Below are 19,018 nucleotides of genomic sequence, written 5' to 3' on the forward strand. Positions count from 1 at the left end.
CGTCAATACGTGCGTGCAATTCATTGTCACGATTTGTTGCCCAGAAAGGCTTGACTACAGTCCGCTTTGCAAGTATGTTCAGTGGGTTGCCGAATTAAAGGGCATACTGATCCGGTGCGACCATAAAGCGAAGCGGAGCAATGGGTTAACAACGACACTTGCAGATAGCTGTAGTTATAAAAATGCTGCAAACCGTTAGCAGGCTTCCTTTTGCCAGTGAGACTTCGACACATAGCAATAACATCTGCAAATTCCAATTTGCTCTCTGCTGGTCTACCACGAACGCATGCGCCCCAACGGTAGTAAAATGATAAACAGCTCATTAAAAATTTACAAATGAGGTTTATCTTAAAAAGAAATTCTTTTGATTATTTGAGAAGGCTATTGAGCTTTGCAACGTAATTAGTTATTTCTTGATTAACCCTAGCAATACCAAGGCATTTCCCATAAAGCGCGTTACAGACGGGTTTAGTTTATGCTGTCCAATTATATCAACACCATACTTTTTAAACGCATACTGATGTTTAAGTAGGGTCAAAACCTGAAAATACCTATTTTAGCATCATCAACGCACTTCCAATTACGTGTAGTACCGGCTTCATGACTACCAAGAAAACTTTATAAAATGCAAATTTAGTTCATTGCCCTTGACTTTTACTCTCAAAATTCTTTTTAAAGAGATATTCATGTGTAAGTGAGTCCCTGAACCTAGAAGTGACATCCACTCCTGAGGCTTAAATTTTTGGCTTATGTTTAAATGAGCAATTTAAAATATATAATTAAGCAAACCTGTAGAAGAATTCATTAAAATAATATTTTTTTCAGAATTTTAAAATATAAAGTAACTGTCTAGATTATAATATTTTCAAAAGGTGGACGTAAAGTACCTCTGCCCCGCCCTCACCCTATTGGTATTGCAAGGCATCGACTATAGAGAGCCGGCCGCGGTGGTCTAGCGGTTCTAGGCGCTCAGTCCGGAACCGCGAGGCTGCTACGGTCGCAGGTTCGAATCCTGCCTCGGGCATGGATGTGTGTGATGTCCTTAGGTTAGTTAGGTTTAAGTAGTTCTAAGTTCTAGGGGACTGATGACCACAGATGTTAAGTCCCATAGTGCTCAGAGCCATTTGAACCATTTTTGACTATAGAGACCAAACAAACGCTGAAAATACTCTCATGTTTTTGGCAATTGCCAGACCCGCCGTGCCCATATTGACAGTATATCTCTAGTGATCATAGATGACAATGCACGAGAGCGTGCTGAAAAGTAATGCCTCAGAATTTTTTGTGTAAAAACACTCAGAGCTTTTTAAATAAACAAACGTTATTAACAACCTACATCTCTATTCTTCATGTACACATATTTTTTTCTCAACGCAGACATGCTGGCGTCAAACACATTTCTCTCAACGAGAGACCAGATTGTTGATACTGTCACTGTAGACTGTTTGACTCTATTGACGGAGCCACAACGTCAACTCTGCTTGCATTGCTTCATCACTATCAAAGTGAAGTTCGAGAGTTTTTCTTTAACTTCCGGAAACAGATAAATCAGATGGGACTGGGTCACTGCGTGAAGGAAGATTGATAACAGTGAACCCAGAGAGTGCGACAGTATTGTCATATATGGTCTAGGATTGTCATGATGAAGGAGAGAGTGCTCCAATCGTGGACGACTCTTGAAATTCGAAGCTCGATTACGGCACTCTGTTTCTCAGCATGTTTTCATTATACCTGGCATGTTACACACTCTCTAGCAGCAGAGGGTTGAAAATACACTACTGGCCATTAAAATTGCTACACCACGAAGAAGACGTGCTACAGACACGCGCGAAATTTAACCGACGGGAGAGATGCTGTGATATGAAAATGATTAGCTTTTCCGAGCAGTCACACAAGGTTGGCGCCGGTGGCGACACCTACAACGTGCTGACATGAGACAAATTTCCAACCGATTTCTCATACACAAACAGCAGTTGACCGGCGTTGCCTGGTGAAACGTTGTTGTGATGCCTCGTGTAAGGAGGAGAAATGCGTACCATCACGTTTCCGACTTTGATAAAGGTCGGATTATAGCCTATCGCGATTGCAGTTTATAGTATCGCGACATTTCTGCACGCGTTGGTCGAGATCCAATGACTGTTAGCAAATATGGAATAGGTGGGTTCAGGAGGGTAATGCGGAACGCCGTGCTGGATCCCAACTGCCTCGTATCACTAGCAGTCGAGATGACAGGCATCTTATCCGCATGGCTGTAACGGATCGTTCAGCCACTCGATCCTTGAGTCAACAGATGGGGACGTTTGCAAGACAACAACCATCTGCACGAACAATTCGACGACGTTTGCAGCAGCATGGACTATCAGCTCGGAGACGATGGCTGCGGTTACCCTTGACGCTGCATCACAGACAGGAGCGCCTGCGATGGTGTACTCAACTACGAACCTGGGTGCACGAATGGCAAAACGTCATTTTTTCGGATGAATCCAGGTTCTGTTTACAGCGTCATGATGGTCGCATCCGTCAGTCAGTTCTAGTATAATATATTTGTCCAATGAATACCCGTTTATCATCTGCGTTTCTTCTTGGTCTAGCAGTTTTAATGGCCAGTGGTGTATGTAGACGTGAAGAATAAAGACGTAGAATATTAATAACGTTCGTTTTATTTAAAAGCTTTATGAATTTGTATATAAGAAATTCGGAGACATAACATTTCAGCACGTCCTCGTACACTTATTACCGTACCTGGGTTTTTGTCAGGTGCATATTATGTAATCCATGTTCCCAAGACTTCCTTTCACGTCACGTAAATATGGACGCCACAAAGATTCATCGTTTCCTGCAGTCGACGTTTTGGCTTGCAGCTTGTCCGGTACCAAAATGCACCGAGCAGCCTCATCCGCCACATCCGGCAGTTCTCCACTTTCTTTGTGCCGGTGATGCACTGCCAGGCTGTCCGAGTTCCCACAGAACCCTTCGCCTGCCCAGCCCAAACAAAGAAGCGAATACGACGTCCACGCCCGAATAAAAGTGCCGGGACAGTCAGTTTATTGCAAAGACGAAGGGTTAATCGCCGAGAATGAAACAATCCCAGCTTTCCGCCCTCAATTTCGTATCGCCCGTGGGAAAGACGTCCTTTCCTCACGATGTGCCTTCATTGTTTGGACCCGTGTGGGCGGCGACTGTTTTGTTTACGGTGGAGCTGACGGAAGTTGGCGTTTAGCGCCAGCGACTGGGGCCGGCGTATGACGTCAGTCAGGCTGGAGAGTCTGGGCCATCCGTCAAGGTGCGATGCGACGTCACGTGACACACCCACGCTCAGATGCTTTTAGTCGCCCCCACTCGGCCCTGTAGCTGCCCACAGCGAAATGTCTTCATACGGTACTTTCGAGAACCGCAAATAACGACTTCGCCGTAGTACCAGGTAGCAAGTTCTTTGCTGGTAGGGACACCTCGGAACTGTACGTCCTCAAGTAGACTTTATTCCCAGATATTATGCTGGAACGTAGAGAGCAGATGATTGTCTTATTGGCACAGGTGGTGATGACGGAAATTTGTTTTTGTCGTCGTTGGCGTCGTCATCGTCGTCGTTGTCGTCGTCGTTATTGAAGACAGAGTACGGTCTCATACTCGTAGAAGAGGAGCAATAGCTGACCCTCTATTTTTGACATCTATCTTGAGAGATTAGGGGCAAGGGCCTTGCGCAGTGGATACACCGGTTCCCGTCAGATTACCGAAGTTAAGCACTGTCGGGCGTGGCCGGTATTTGGATGGGTGACCAACCGGGCCGCCATGTGCTGTTGCCATTTTTCGGGGTGCACTCGGCTTCGCGATGCCAACTGAGGAGCTACTCCAACGAACAGTAGCGGCTCCGGTCAAAGAAAACCATCATAACGACCGGGAGAGCGGTGTGCTGACCAGACGCCCCTCCTATCCGCATCCTCCCTGAGGATGACACGGCGGTCGGATGGTCCCGATGGGCCACTTGTGGCCTGAAGACGGAGTGCTATCTTGGGAGATTAAGATTTTTCGTGATTTCGGCGAAACCTGGATGGGCAGGTTGCTTTCAAAACACACCTCCAGCGTCTCGCCCACTGCGACTCTTTGTTCGGCAGTTGGTCTGCATCTTCATCCGTACATTACACAAACAGTTGTGCGATAAGTGCTTAAGGGTATTTCGAAAACCATTGTGCTCCTCCTCTGTTCCAATCACGAACAAAAAAATGGCTCTCAGCACTATGGGACTTAACTTCTGAGGTCATCAGTCCCCTAGAACTTAGAACTACTTAAACCTAACTAACCTAAGGACATCACACACATCCATGCCCGAGGCAGGATTCGAACCTGCGACCGTAACGGTCGCGCGGTTCCAGACTGAAGCGCCTAGAACCGCTCGGCCACTCCGACCGGCCATTCACGAACATTTCGAGTCGAATTTGTCTGATGTTTCTCAATCGTTCTTCAGCGAAATAAATGTAGGAGAAGTGTATATTGCTTGACTCTTCTCGAAACTAACTCTCCAGAAATTTTAAGAATAAACCTCTCCGTAATGTGCAGTGCATCTCTTGTGGCGTCTGCCATTATAGCAACTGCTACGGTCTCACATTCTCTATGGATAGTCTCGCTGATGATAATTTCAGTGCAAGGCTTCCGTTTAAACTATACACCACTGGATTACTTTGGAGCCCGGATGGCAAATCATGCACTGTATAGACAAGTTCACTAAAAGTTACTTAGAACCTCTCACAATTCTTTTGTTCGCGTGACGTTTGAAAGGTCTCTGTTGGATTCCTTTCATGTTTAATTTCTTAAATCTGTTGCCATTTATGGAATAAATTCCTCTTCTAAATGTACTGTGGCGTTTCTGTTTATCTGGGAGGAGACTGAGTAGTGGAACGTGTTATTTTTACACGTAAACAAGAACGATCTGTCACACTACTACACTTTAAAACACAGTTTATATGTAATTCATGTCACACAGTCTCATACGGAACCTACATCCGCTTTCTTTTATATACTGTATATGATAAGATACTGTCATCCCCCTTCCCTTTTGTGTGAGAGGATGAATGAGCATATGTATTTCTAGTTGCATGCTTGAGGGTAGCAGACAAGGCTGTCTGCTAGAGAACAATAGGACCAACGTCGGAACAGGTAGCTACGCTTCCTAAAAGCAAAGAGGTTTCTATCCTTAGTATGGTCCTGTCCGTCCGTTGTCATGTTGGTATAGGAAGCTGCCCCTCTGGCCACTTCCGTTGGTCTTTGTGAGCCACCCTCAGGAAGCACGCTGGGCAGTAGGGCAGTTGCAGTGTGGCCGTGGCGAGCGTCTGAAGTGGTAAGATCTCCGGCTAAGCGCGTGTCTGTTAAGTCCGTAGGACAATGGATTTCTTAAGTTCAGCCTAACTGAAAATTTATTCACCTTTATTTCGGGTTTAGGTCTAAAATATCCGATGTTATCTTAAATTGCAGCGCAGTATAATTCTCGTGTGAAGTTCAGATTAGTTTCCGGTAGTTGCTTTGTTACTACCTTGTGAGTAAAGTGGAACTACGTGTTGATCAGTAACTCTAACTAAGATCAATCTTAAATGCGAATGCTTGTGTGATTATAACGTCTCGTCTTGACTATATTTTCAATATAGCAACTTTTCTTTATGTTCAGCCCACGTGGGGTGTACTTTGCGAGACCACTACCACGTGCTTATATAACTGTTTGACCCATCAGGTTGATAGTAAGACGTTAGTAACCAGTTCAAGGTTTTTCTTTTGTCAATTGCTTTTCGATCTAATGTATTTTAATTATCAAAATTATTGTGGAGTTGTACGCTTTGTGTAAACCAAGTTGACCACGTGAAGCATGTGGTATAATCATCAAAGTAGCCCTCAGCTATTCTTTTTGCGAAGATTTCACAAAGAGTTAATATGAGTTTAGTATACCAGTGTGTGGTAATTACATGACGGACAGGATTGTGGTATGAACGTAATTTCTTTGAGTGAAAACTGAATCTGTTGGTTGTGGTTAATTTCTTCTTGCTTATGTTTCAATGTTCTTCGTGTGTTATTTTATGAATGCAGTGTTGTAGACAGGCTCCCAATCTTGGCTCCATATTTTATATGTTCCGTAAGATTACAATCTCACATTTTTTTTTAATCGTAAATAAGGCACCAGCTCAGTTATAACTCACGTATAATATGCTGAAATTTCAATGAACAATCTTAAAATAAATTTCCAAATATAAACTGATTTCTTTCTTTTTATTTAAATTCTCCTTTATATATATATATATATATATATATATATATATTACCGGTTTTGTATGACTATTAAAAGATTATCATTAATGTTAGTCTGCTTGGTAAACCTAGACTAAATATCTGATGAAACAGTTGCCCAGTAATCCACGGTTAACGTCCCCAGACAGATCACGGCTTTTAACCCACTTTCATTGTCAATTAGCACCGATTTCAGCATACCAAATTAAAGTTACAATCTTACACGTTCAGAAATCAATATTGCCTCTTGAAACTAGAAAATCTTAATGATTCCTTGTAGTCAACGATGTCTTTCTTGTGTGGTATTTTAGTTACAAAAAGGGATTTTTTTTCAGTGCTGGTGAGATAAATGAGAAGTAATTCATTGTTAAAATGCCCCACGTTTCTTTAGTGGCATTATGCCTTTCCAGAAAATATTTTGGCATCTGACTGTCCTAAGGGGAAGCCTCAGCGTCGATTATAAGAAAACCAAGTACTGGTCGAGTCCTTTCTAGGACAATTCTCTTACCGACTGAGCTATTCAGCAACGACCAACAACCTGCATTCCAAGCTATATTTCTATCAGTTCCTTAAACTTCTCTCAACCTTACTCGATACGTATATTTGGAAGTTAAGAGCCGGAAGCGCTTTGAAATTGGCCCAGGAGAAATAGCCTGTGACAGTTGTTAACAAACCGAATCGAGTGTCTGAAAAGGAAATAATACATAAAGAAAGCAATCATTCGTACAGCAGAATAAGCCGGAAAAAATTACCTCTCTCACAGACCTCTACAAAGTTGTTAAAAGATCTGAACCCAAACTCGCAACCCACTTTATCCATTGCTGCTTGTTAAAACAGACTGGACACTTTCCATAGCTCTGCTGTTCTGTTAAAACTATCGCCGATGCTGCATCACATCCTCTTCGATTTAGGTCCTTCTTTGCTCTTGCGAGACAAGAGAAAGGACTGAGTACAGTACAGATGCGTCAGGCTTGAATTGTATGCACGGAGTGGCCTTTCGCCACAAGATGGACGCGTACCCTGTTTGTCACCCAGATTTGATCGCTAGCTGTGGCTTCCAAGTTATCTGTAGAATGCACTTTAAACAGCCTATGGGCGGTTCCGTGCGCCATGTATTTCATTCCTTTCCGTCAGTGGTTAAAGGTTATCTCAGAGCTCCGCCTGCGCCCTTTCTCGCCTCTCTCTTGCATCACTGTCAGGTGATTCATACGTGTCCAGCATCGCCTTCGGTTACCACGAGCATTAGTCACACTCTTTTCACGTACATTTGCCATACTAAGCAACGAGCGGCTAAGTGACAACGGTCTATTCCATCTAAGGTCCTCGTGAATTCCAGTTCCCTCAAGTCTATCTACTGTCAGCTCTACAGTACCTCGAAGAAGTTACTTGAAAACTCATGCAACTGTATGTTTCCCGCCGGCCGTTGTGGCCGAACGGTTTTAAGCGCTTCAGTCTGGAACCGCGCGACCGCTACGGTCGCAGGTTCGAATCCTGCCTCGGCATGGACGTGTGTGACGTCCTTAGGTTACTTCTAATTTCTAGGGGACTGATGACATCAGATGTTAAGTCAAATACTGCTCAGAGCTATTACTTTTCTATGTTTCCCAGCAAAACTGTCCCTCAAATGAAGTACATTGTGCCTTAAGAAAATATGCAACAGATCGGGACTAGAACACGGATCTGATACTTATTGCGTTATTTCGCCCTATATTTGCTTTGCTGGGAACTTTTTTTTCTAAAAATAAACTCTCATGCTGAGGGAATTGGATTAGGAAATGAGACACTTAAAGTGGTAAAGATGTTTTGCTATTTGGTGAGCACAATAACTGATGATAGTCGAAGTACAGAGGATACAAAATGTGGACTGGCAATGGAAAGCAAAGAGTTTCTGAAGAAGAGAAATTTGTTAACATCGAGTACAGATTTAAGTGTCAGGAAGTTGTTTCTGAAAGTATTTGTATGGAGTGTATCCATGTATGGAAGTGAAACATGGACGATAAATAGTTTTGACAAGAAGAAAATAGAAGCTTTCGAAATGTGGTGCTACAGAAGAATGCTGAAAGTTAGATGGGTAGATCACATAACTGATGAGGAGGTATTGAATAGAATTGGGGAGAAGAGGAGTTTGTGGCACAACTTGATTAGAAGAAGGGCTCGGTTGGTAGGACATATTCTGAGGCATCAAGGGATCACCAATTTAGGAATGGAGGACAGCGTGGAGGGTAAAAATCGTAGAGGGAGACCAAGAGAGGAATATACAAAGCAGATTCAGAAGGATGAAGACTTAAGTACATATTGGGCAGCTTGCACAGGATAGAGTAGCATGGAGAACTGCATCAAACCAGTCTCAGGACTGAAGACTACACCAACAACAAACTCTTACTCTCCCTTCAGAAAAATATTATTTACTTTTGAAATCTAAACATGGTCTTTAGCTCCTACAAACTGAAATTTATGCTTTTGAAAAACTAATTTTTTCCTTGAGAAAACTGAAAATCCTATGTTCCTTATGACTTAAAAATTGCTTTCCTTGTACTTGGTAATTAAACATTTTTTTCCTTTTAAGATTTAAATACTTCTCTTAACCAAATTTATTACTTCTCAAAAAAAAGTTTTCTTTAATTTTTACTTTTATTATCTTCTTTTCCAAATAGTTGAATATGTTAAATATTAATTTATTAAGAAAGCTTCTTTTGAAGTTTGCCTTTTCATTTCCAGCTTACCGAAAATTTACTAAACGGAGCTTGTTCAAATTATTGCAAAGCGTCAGTAGTATAATGTGTAAACTAACGTATCTATATCCTGTTTAAACATTTAGAACACTTTATTTTGTAAAAGTCATCTTGACAGTGCCATCAAAGGCTCCTTCAACTTCTCGCGCCCTGTTCCAGGTTTTGATGAAATACATTAAACTGTAAAGAAAAAGGAAAAGTCTTCCGTCAGCTCTCAATCTCGCGTAAGAAATTTTGGAATTTCCGTTGATAGTTGTGCTGGATGTTGTTGTGTCATCAGATATGGAGAACACCATGCATGTTTTGACTGACCGTGGTGAGTGAGCAGTTAACGAAATGTCGTGTTGGCCACACACAATTGTTACGCTTCGTGTTTGGAATCGTGTGTGGAACCGGTCGACCATGACTGCCATTTTTGTTTCATGTCCGCAAACGTATTAAAAAAAATTTTTTTTTGCACGGAAACCTGTCTCGATTGTCTGTAAATGATTTCAAGAAGTGGACTTGGAATAAGATTTATCTTTTGCTGTTTTTCTTCAGTGGCGAGGGTTTCTCCTATCACATCGTAACACTTGGCACGTTGCAAAGTTGGTAGCACTTTGTTCTGTGCATTGTCCGAGTTCGCCGTCCAGTTGTGGTACATCTACATTTATATTCCGCAAGCCACCCAATGGTGTGTGGCGGAGGGCACTTTACGTGCCACTGTCATTACCTCCCTTTCCTGTTCCAGTCGCATATGGTTCGCGGGAAGAACGACTGCCGGAAAGCCTCTGTGAGCGCTCGAATCTCTCTAATTTTACATTTGTGATCTCCTCGGGAGGTATAAGTAGGGGGAAGCAATATATTCGATACCTCATCCAGAAACGCACCCTCTCGAAACCTGGACAGCAAGCTATACCGCGATGCAGAGTCTGCCACTTGAGTTTGCTAAACATCTCCGTAACGCTATCACGCTTACCAAATAACCCTGTGACAAAACTCGCCCCCTTCTTTGGATCTTCTGTATCTCCTCTGTCAACCCGAACTGGTACGGATCCCACACTGATGAGCAATACTCAAGTATAGGTCGAACGAGTGTTTTATAATCCACCTCCTTTGTTGATGGACTACATTTTCTAAGGACTCTCTCAATGAATCTCAACCTGGGACCCGCTTTACCAACAATTAATTTTATATGACCGTTCAACTTCATATCGGCCGGCCGGAGTGGCCGAGCGGTTAAAGGCGCTACAGTCTGGAACCGCACGACCGCTACGGTCGCAGGTTCGAATCCTGCCTCGGGCATGGATGTGTGTGATGTTCTTAGGTTAGTTAGGTTTAAGTAGTTCTAAGTTCTAGGGGACTTATGACCACAGCAGTTGAGTCCCATAGTGCTCAGAGCCATTTTTTTCCACTTCATATCGTTCCGTACGCATACTCCCAGATATTTTACAGAAGTAACTGCTACCAGTGTTTGTTCCGCTATCATAGAATCATAAAATATTCTTTCTATGTATTCGCAATAGATTACATTTTTCTGTGTTAAGGGTGAGTTGCCACTCCCTGCACCAAGTGCCTATCCGCTGCAGATCTTCCTGCATTTCGCTGCAATTTTCTAATGCTGCAAATTCTCCTTATACTACAGCAGCATTCGCGAAAAGTCGCATGGAACTTCCGACACTATCTACTAGGTCATTTATATATATTGTGGAAAGCAATGATCCCATAATACTCCCCTGCAGCACGCCAGAGGTTACTTTAACGTCTGTAGACGTCTCCCCATTGAGAACAACATGCTGTGTTCTGTTTGCTAAAAACACTTCAAGCTAGCCACACAGCTGGTCTGATAATCAGCAGGCTCTTACTTTGTTTATCAGGTGACGGCTTCCGGAAGTCAAGGAAAATGGCATCTACCTGGGAGCCTGTATCTAATATTTTCTCGGTCTCATGAACAAATAAAGCGACTTGGGTCTACATCTACATCTACATCCATACTCCGCAAGCCACCTGACGGTGTGTGGCGGAGGATACCTTGAGTACCTCTATCGGTTCTCTCTTCTATTCCAGTCTCGTATTGTTCGTGGAAAGAAGGATTGTCGGTATGCCTCTGTGTGGGCTCTAATCTCTCTGATTTTATCCTCATGGTCTCTTCGCGATATATACGTAGGAGGGAGCAATATACTGCTTGACTCTTCAGGGAAGGTATGTTCTCGAAACTTTGACAAAAGCCCGTACCGAGCTACTGAGAGTCTCTCCTGCAGAGTCTTCCACTGGAGTTTATCTATCAACTCCGTAACGCTTTCGCGATTACTAAATGATCCTGTAACGAAGCGCGCTGCTCTCCGTTGGATCTTCTCTATATCTTCTATCACCCTATCTGGTACGGATCCCACACTGCTGAGCAGTATTCAAGCAGTGGGCGAACAAGCGTACTGTAACCTACTTCCTTTGTTTTCGGATTGCATTTCCTTAGGATTCTTCCAATGAATCTCAGTCTGGCATCTGCTTTACCGACGATCAACATTATATGATCATTCCATTTTAAATCACTCCTAATGCGTACTCCCAGATAATTTATGGTATTAACTGCTTCCAGTTGCTGACCTGCTATTTTGTAGCTAAATGATAAAGGATCTTTCTTTCTGTGTATTCGCAGCACATTACACTTGTCTACATTGAGATTCAATTGCCATTCCCTGCACCATGCGTCAATTCGCTGCAGATCCTCCTGCATTTCAGTACAATTTTCGATTGTTACAACCTCTCGATACACCACAGCATCATCTGCAAAAAGCCTCAGTGAACTTCCGATGTCATCCACCAGGTCATTCATGTTTATTGTGAATAGCAACGGTCCTACGACACTCCCCTGCGGCACACCTGAAATCACTCTTACTTCGGAAGACTTCTCTCCACTGAGAATGACATGCTGCGTCCTGTTATCTAGGAACTCCTCAATCCAATCACACAATTGGTCTGATAGTCCATATACTCTTACTTTGTTCATTAAACGACTGTGGGGAACTGTATCGAACGCCTTGCGGAAGTGAAGAAACACGGCATCTACCTGGGAACCCGTGTCTATGGCCCTCTGAGTCTCGTGGACGGATAGCGCGAGCTGGGTTTCACATGGCCGTCTTTTTCGAAACCCATGCTGATTCCTACAGAGTAGATTTCTAGTCTCCAGAAAAGTCATTATACTCGAACACAATACGTGTTCCAAAATTCTACAACTGATCGACGTTAGAGATATAGGTCTATAGTTCTGCACATCTGTTCGACGTCCCTTCTTGAAACACGACCGCTGTTTCCGGAATTCATGTTGATTCCTACAGAGCAGATTCTCGGTGCTGGAGTGTTACTGTAGGTATTAATTGTCGCAGAATCACTTTCAGTTCGAGATACGTGTCCCTGTCTACCTGAGCGCGCCTCCGTGCCCGACTGTTTCGCTGCAGGTCTGCCAACCCTGGGCACGCGAACAGTCCGGCGCCGGCTGTCGCGCGCGGGTCGGGTGACCAGTGGAGAGGTTAGCCACTCTTTCTGAGGAGTTTGCTCAGATGACGACACGGCCGCTGGAACGCGCGGGCTCTCTCTCCATTGAGAGCCACGAGGGACGCGCCGGCGCGCAGAAACCGAGGACCGCACTCACACACTCAGTAGAAAGCGGCGGCCGCGTCGCTAACGAGCGGCCCACACGGCTGGCGCCCGGACTCTGCTGTCGCTCGTAAACACTCTGGAGGTCTTGCCTTCTGCCAAGGCGAGGCGACGCTAAAGCCGCAATTTACAGCAGGTGAAATCTACCGGGGCAGCAGCCCGGGCAGTGAGTAGTAAGCCGCCCGAGCAGTTAATCGCAGAACACATCACTCACATGTCTTCTCATATTCGAATAACGACATATACAGAGTGGTCCATTAATAGTGACCGGGTCGAATATCTCACGAAATAACCATGAAACCAAAAAACTACAAAGAACGAAACTGGTCTAGCTTGAAGGGGGAAACCAGATGGCGCTATGGTAGGCCCGCTATTAGCGCTGCCGTAGATAAAACGGATGTCAACAACGTTTTTTTTTTTTTAAATAGAAACCCAGATTTTTTATTACATATTCGTGCAGTACGTGAAGAAATATGAATGTTTTAGTTGGACCCCCCTTTTTTCACTTTGTGATAGATGGCGCTGTAATAGTCACAAACGGATAAGTACGTGGTATCACGTAACATTCCGCCAGTGCGGACGGTATTTGCTTCGTGATACATTACCCTTGTTAAAATGGACCGTATACCAATTGCAGAAAAGGTCGATATCGTGTTGATGTATGGCTATTGTGATCCAAATGCCCAACGGGCGTGTGCTGCTCGGTACCCTGGACAACATCATCCAAGTGTCCGGACCGTTCGCCGGATAGTTACGTCATTTCAGGAAACAGTAAGTCTTCAGCAACATGTGAAACGTCAACCAAGACCTGCAACAAATGATGATGCCCAAGTAGGTGTTTTAGCTGCTGTCGCGGTTAATCCGCACATCAGTAGCAGACAAATTGTGCGAGAATCTGGAATCTCAAAAACGTCGGTGTTGAAAATGCTGCATCAACATCGATTCCACCCGTACCATATTTCTATGCACCAGGAATTGCATGGCGACGACTTTGAACGTCTTGTACAGTTCTGCCACTGAGCACAAGAGAATTTACGGGACGATGACAGATTTTTTGCAGACGTTCTATTTAGCGACGAAGCGTCATTCACCAACAGCGGTAACGTAAACTGGCATAATATCCACTATTGGGCAACGGAAAATCCACGACGGCTGCGACAAGTGGAACATCAGCGACCTTGGCGGGTTAACGTATGGTGCGGCATTATGGGAGGAAGGCTAATTGGCCCCCATTTTATCGATGGCCATCTAAATATAACGTAACTATCCGGCGAACGGTCCGGACACTTGGATGATGTCGTCCAGGATACCGAGCAGCATACATAGCACGCGCCCGTTGGGCATTTTGGTCACAATAGCCATACATCAACACGATATCGACCTTTCCCGCAATTGGTATACGGTCCATTTTAACACTGGTAATGTATCACGCAGCAAATACCGCCCGCACTGGCGGAATGTTACTTGATACCACGTACTTACACGTTTGTGACTATTACAGCGCCATCTATCACAAAGCGAAAACAGTGGTCCAACTAAAACATTCATATTTCTTTACGTATTACACGAATATGTAATAAAAAGAGGAGTTCCTATTTTTAAAAAAACTCAGTTTTTATCCGTTTGACTTATGGCAGTGACATCTAGCTGGCCAACCATAGCGCCATCTGGTGTCCCCCTTCAAGCTAGACAAGTTTCGTTCTTTCTAGTTTTTTCGTTTGTCGCTTATTTCGTGAGATATTTGGCCCGGTCACAATCAAGGGATCACCCTGTATACATAAGTTGGTCATGCCGTCTATTACTCTATGATCGAATGAATCTCTTAAAGAAACTGAAAAACTGAGACCCATCTGTGGAGCCTATCTCCAGGGAGGGCTCTAAATTCTACGAATGTGTGAGACATACCCTGGCTCATTAAGCCAGACAAGATGTTAAACAGACATTCGTGAATGCCACTGACAGTAGTTAGTTTGGTGTAAACCCGACATTTATAGAGGGCATAACCCCCTTTGAAGATGTCCTCCGCAGCTGAGGACTAAACGTTCGGTTTCGACAAGAATGTCGTACGACCATGGCATTTTATACACCATAATACTTTAATAAATTTTAATCCATAGATATTACAAAAATGGATGAATGTATTTGTGTGTTCCACATCTCCTGCTATACCACTTAGTACACACATCTCATACTGTCAGATAATCATCGCTATGGGGGTAAGAACCATTTGCCTGTCATACACTATGTGATCAAAAGTATTCGGACGTCCCCAAAATCTTGTTGATGCAATAATTTACCAACAGCCGTATGTATTGTAGAAATTTATTTTATTTTATGAACTTCCATTTGCTACCAGTTTCGGCATTATATTAATGCCATGTTCAGGCCCCACTTGTCACAGTCGTAAAATCACTATACACGGAAGGTGCCATATAACTGGATCCGTGAATCAATTCGTCCTACAACAGCTCTTGGTGGCCAGGCTACACAGACTCAGACTGTGTCTCCTGGCCGCCAAGAGCTGTTGCAGGACGAAACACGCCAAACGTGATGTTAGTCGTGGTTGCTGCGCGATCTGAAACGACCTACTACAACACGCATGAATCACGCAGTTCCCTTAAGAAAATGGACGCGCATAAAATCGTTGCTTTAACTCTGTCAGCGACTGTCGGGGAACGTAGAAAACTGCGAAGAAAATTGTAGAGATGTCGGTGACTTCAACGGCGAATGGCTGGTACAGGAACACTACATAATGCTTTACAACGATATGATATACGTACTAGTAAAAGTTATTTGTAAACTCAATTGAACTGTCATACCATTTTAGGTTTCATAGTGAACACCAGTTCTCCGCTTACATAATATCTATATTCTCGATGTTGCATCGATTGTCATCACTATGAAGTAACTTCGTTTATCACACAGATTTCAAAATAGAGATTCGTTCCGTAATTTCATTAGAATGGAAGAAGAGATTTTTTCGGACCTGCTCACAATCATTGAAAAAGATGTTTACCGGCAAGATACAAACATGACGCAGTCCGCAAAACCAAGATATGTGTATTTTACAGGTTAGCAAAAACTCCCAGTGCGTAACTTGTGTTTACTTTTCGACACTCACTGGCAGTCACGTTAAAATTTCTGGCCACTCCGGGAACGCTCCAGTCGCTGGTCTTTGCAACAAGAATTGCATCAAATACATCATTTATAATAAATAACATCTATTTTTAGACGGTACTTCTATTAAATTAATGAGAAAGACCCACAATCTCTTAGAAAACGAAAGATGAAAAAAAAAAGTTGAGAGGAGGTGGACGCGAACGTGTTACCTTTCCATCATGACACTGTCAACGACGCTATGGACTCACATGCCGGCCTCATCTCTGTGAATGTAATACGCTCTTTAAGGACTGTATCTCCAAATGTCCTTATTTGATATTTAATACGCAAAGTGTACCACAAAGACGCGCTTTCGATACATCGTTACTTTGTTATAGCTTTGACATGGTGTACTTCCATAGCACACAAGTTGCATCACTGGAAACACCAACTACAGGAAGCCTTTACCTACAGCTAAGCACTTTACTGTAATTTTATTGTAACAAATCGTAGCGAAAACGACGCGTTTTCGAGAGATCCACAATTTTATGATGCTTTGAAACAGCTCATATCCATTTTTTAAAAAGAGTAAACCACCAATTGTTTGTATATTACTGTATTTATCTTCTTCACCACCTAGATTTCGGCTTTTATGTGATTATTAAGTACAATGCTAAAAGTTGTTACACCATATCTGTTAAAGGCTAACAACTTTTAGCATTGTACTTGATAATGGCATAAAAGCCGAAATCTGGATAGTACAGAAAATAAATATAGTAACACACAGTTAAATGGTGTTTTAATCCTTTAAAAAGTATTGCTTGACTGTGGCTCAAACCAGCGAAAGCTTGCATTCATGCCGCATACGCTCTATGATAAAGAAAACGTACAAAATACGACGTTTAATCCTTTAAAAAGTATTGCATGATTGTGGCTCAGCACCATCGAAACCTTGCATTCGTATCGCATACTCTCTATGATAAAGAAAACGTAAAAAATACGACGTTTAATGCCGTACAAAATGACGACTCCTGTTTATTGCTTGTTACGTAAACGCAGTATCGCACTGGTCATATTCCACTCCACGAGGCCAAAATCTAACATGCTAGTTTGTTTATTTTACGTTCCGAAATGCATGGGAACGTTGAATTCTACGCCGAGACGTCACCAGCAGCTCATCCACGTGCGTTTTCATATCCTGTGAGAGGACGGCTTTGTGACGTGGTACCAACAAATTAGAGGCAAAGCGTCACGGAAGCATCCTATTGAAATCTCCCAAAGATATTACAGGAGGCAGCCAAGTTGCAGGAGCCGTCCAAGAGAGTCATTCTGCAGCTTACTGTGCAGAGGACACAATCATGCTTTTTCTTTGAGATATCAGATGTTGTCTCCTCCCCAGTATTTTCCCGACATGGCACTCAGTATCTCCTTGTTGTTTCATCGGTTTGACACCACTGCGTAGGAGGTGTTTAGCGACATGAAATTTTTCCTGAACCTCCAAAATACAGACTTCTACAACCAAGACCTTAGCCATGCCATCTACAGCTGGGAAAAAACGTGTCGTAGTGAAGGGTACGCCTAGCAACTATATCCAGTTTGTATACTCGCAGATTCATTTTATTGTAAGTGATGAGTGTTTTTAATACCTCTTGCATTACTCTACTTTTTTATTTTCAGAAGCGAGTAGTTGGAACCTTTGCTCAAAGTAGTAGCGAAGGTGGTGGGTGCAGTGCAGAGGCAGAATGGAGAAAGAATTTGTGTATAGTTCGACGGCCTGACAGAACTGTTAGATTGAGCTGGCGTTTATTGTGTGTTTCTTCATGCATTTCAGCGAAAACTTTGCTATATTCCACTTCACAAAACTTTGCCTAAGAAAACTTGCTACAAAGGAAATAGTGTAGACAGGGGAACTTGCAGTAGACATATACACTGACGGAAAAAATTAAACATCAAAAAATAATTGAAGTAGAGTAATGAAATCTTGGGAATACATTTGTCTAGGTAACATTACAAGATCTCAGGTTAACGTAGGCGCGAGATAAGCTAATGCAAATGAGAAATGCTGATACAACCGATGTAACTGCCAGAACGTTGAACGGGAGCATAAGGACGTGCATGCATTGTGTTTCACAGGTGCCGGATGTCAGTTTGTGGGATGACGTTCCATGGCAGTTTCACTTGGTCCGTCAATACGGGGATGGTAAATGCTGTTTGTGGATGACACTGGGCTTCTGCGATGATGTCCGTATGTGCTCGATTGGAGACAGATCTGATAATCGAACAGACAAAAGCAACGTTTCGACACCCTGTAGAGAATGTTGGGTTACAGCAGTAGTGTGAGGGCGAGCGTTATCCTGTTGGAAAACAGCATCTAGAATGCTGCTCATGAATGGCTGCACAACAGGTCGAATCACCAGACTGACGTATCGTTTTGCAATCAGGGTGCGTCAGATGACCACAAGAGTGTTTCTGCTGCCATACAAAATCACACGCCTGACCATAACTCTAGGTTTAGCACACAGAGAGGTTGGGTGCAGATGCACAACTGACTTCCTGCTAACCAACACAGGGCCATCAGTGGCACCGAGGTAGAACCAGCTTTCATCAGAAAATACAACACACCTCCACCCTGCCCTCCAATGAGCTCTCATTTGAGACCACTGAAGTCGCAAATGTTGGTGGTGTGAGGTTATTGGGAAGCACGCTACAGGGCGCCTGGCTCGGAGCTGTCCTTGAAGTAACCGAATGGTAACAGTTCGTTGCATCACTGTGATACTAACTGGTGCTCAAATTGCTGTGGCAGGTGCAGTACGATGCGACAGAGCCATAGCCGAACATGATACTCTTCCCTCTCGGTAGTGCCACATGGCCGTCCGAAGCCTGACCTTCATGCGGCCGTACGTTTCTCGTGAGCACTGTTGACTTGAGTCATGCATAGTGGCATCACTCGTACCAAGCTTTTCTGCAATTTCACAGAAGCAAACTTCAGCTTCTTGTAGTCCTATTAAACGATCTCTTTCAATGTCAGTGAGGCACTGATAATGGCGTATTTGCCGCAATAAAGCCATTCTTGACTATGAAAGGTGGCTGCACTGAGCCACAGCGCCAGAGATCGCGCCAGAGAGTTTTGTTCCGCCGCCTCCACTGGCAGTGATTATTGAGAGGTAGCGGCAGGCAGTTCTTGCCGAGAAGTGGTGGTGGACACTGCTTGTCGTGAAGTCGGAGTGAGATGTGATAGTGGAGAGTGTTGTTCCATGTTTTATGCAGTGGTTTGATGGGAGAGATAG

This window comes from Schistocerca cancellata, chromosome 5, assembly GCF_023864275.1.
Source record: "Schistocerca cancellata isolate TAMUIC-IGC-003103 chromosome 5, iqSchCanc2.1, whole genome shotgun sequence".
Classification (NCBI taxonomy): domain Eukaryota; kingdom Metazoa; phylum Arthropoda; class Insecta; order Orthoptera; family Acrididae; genus Schistocerca; species Schistocerca cancellata.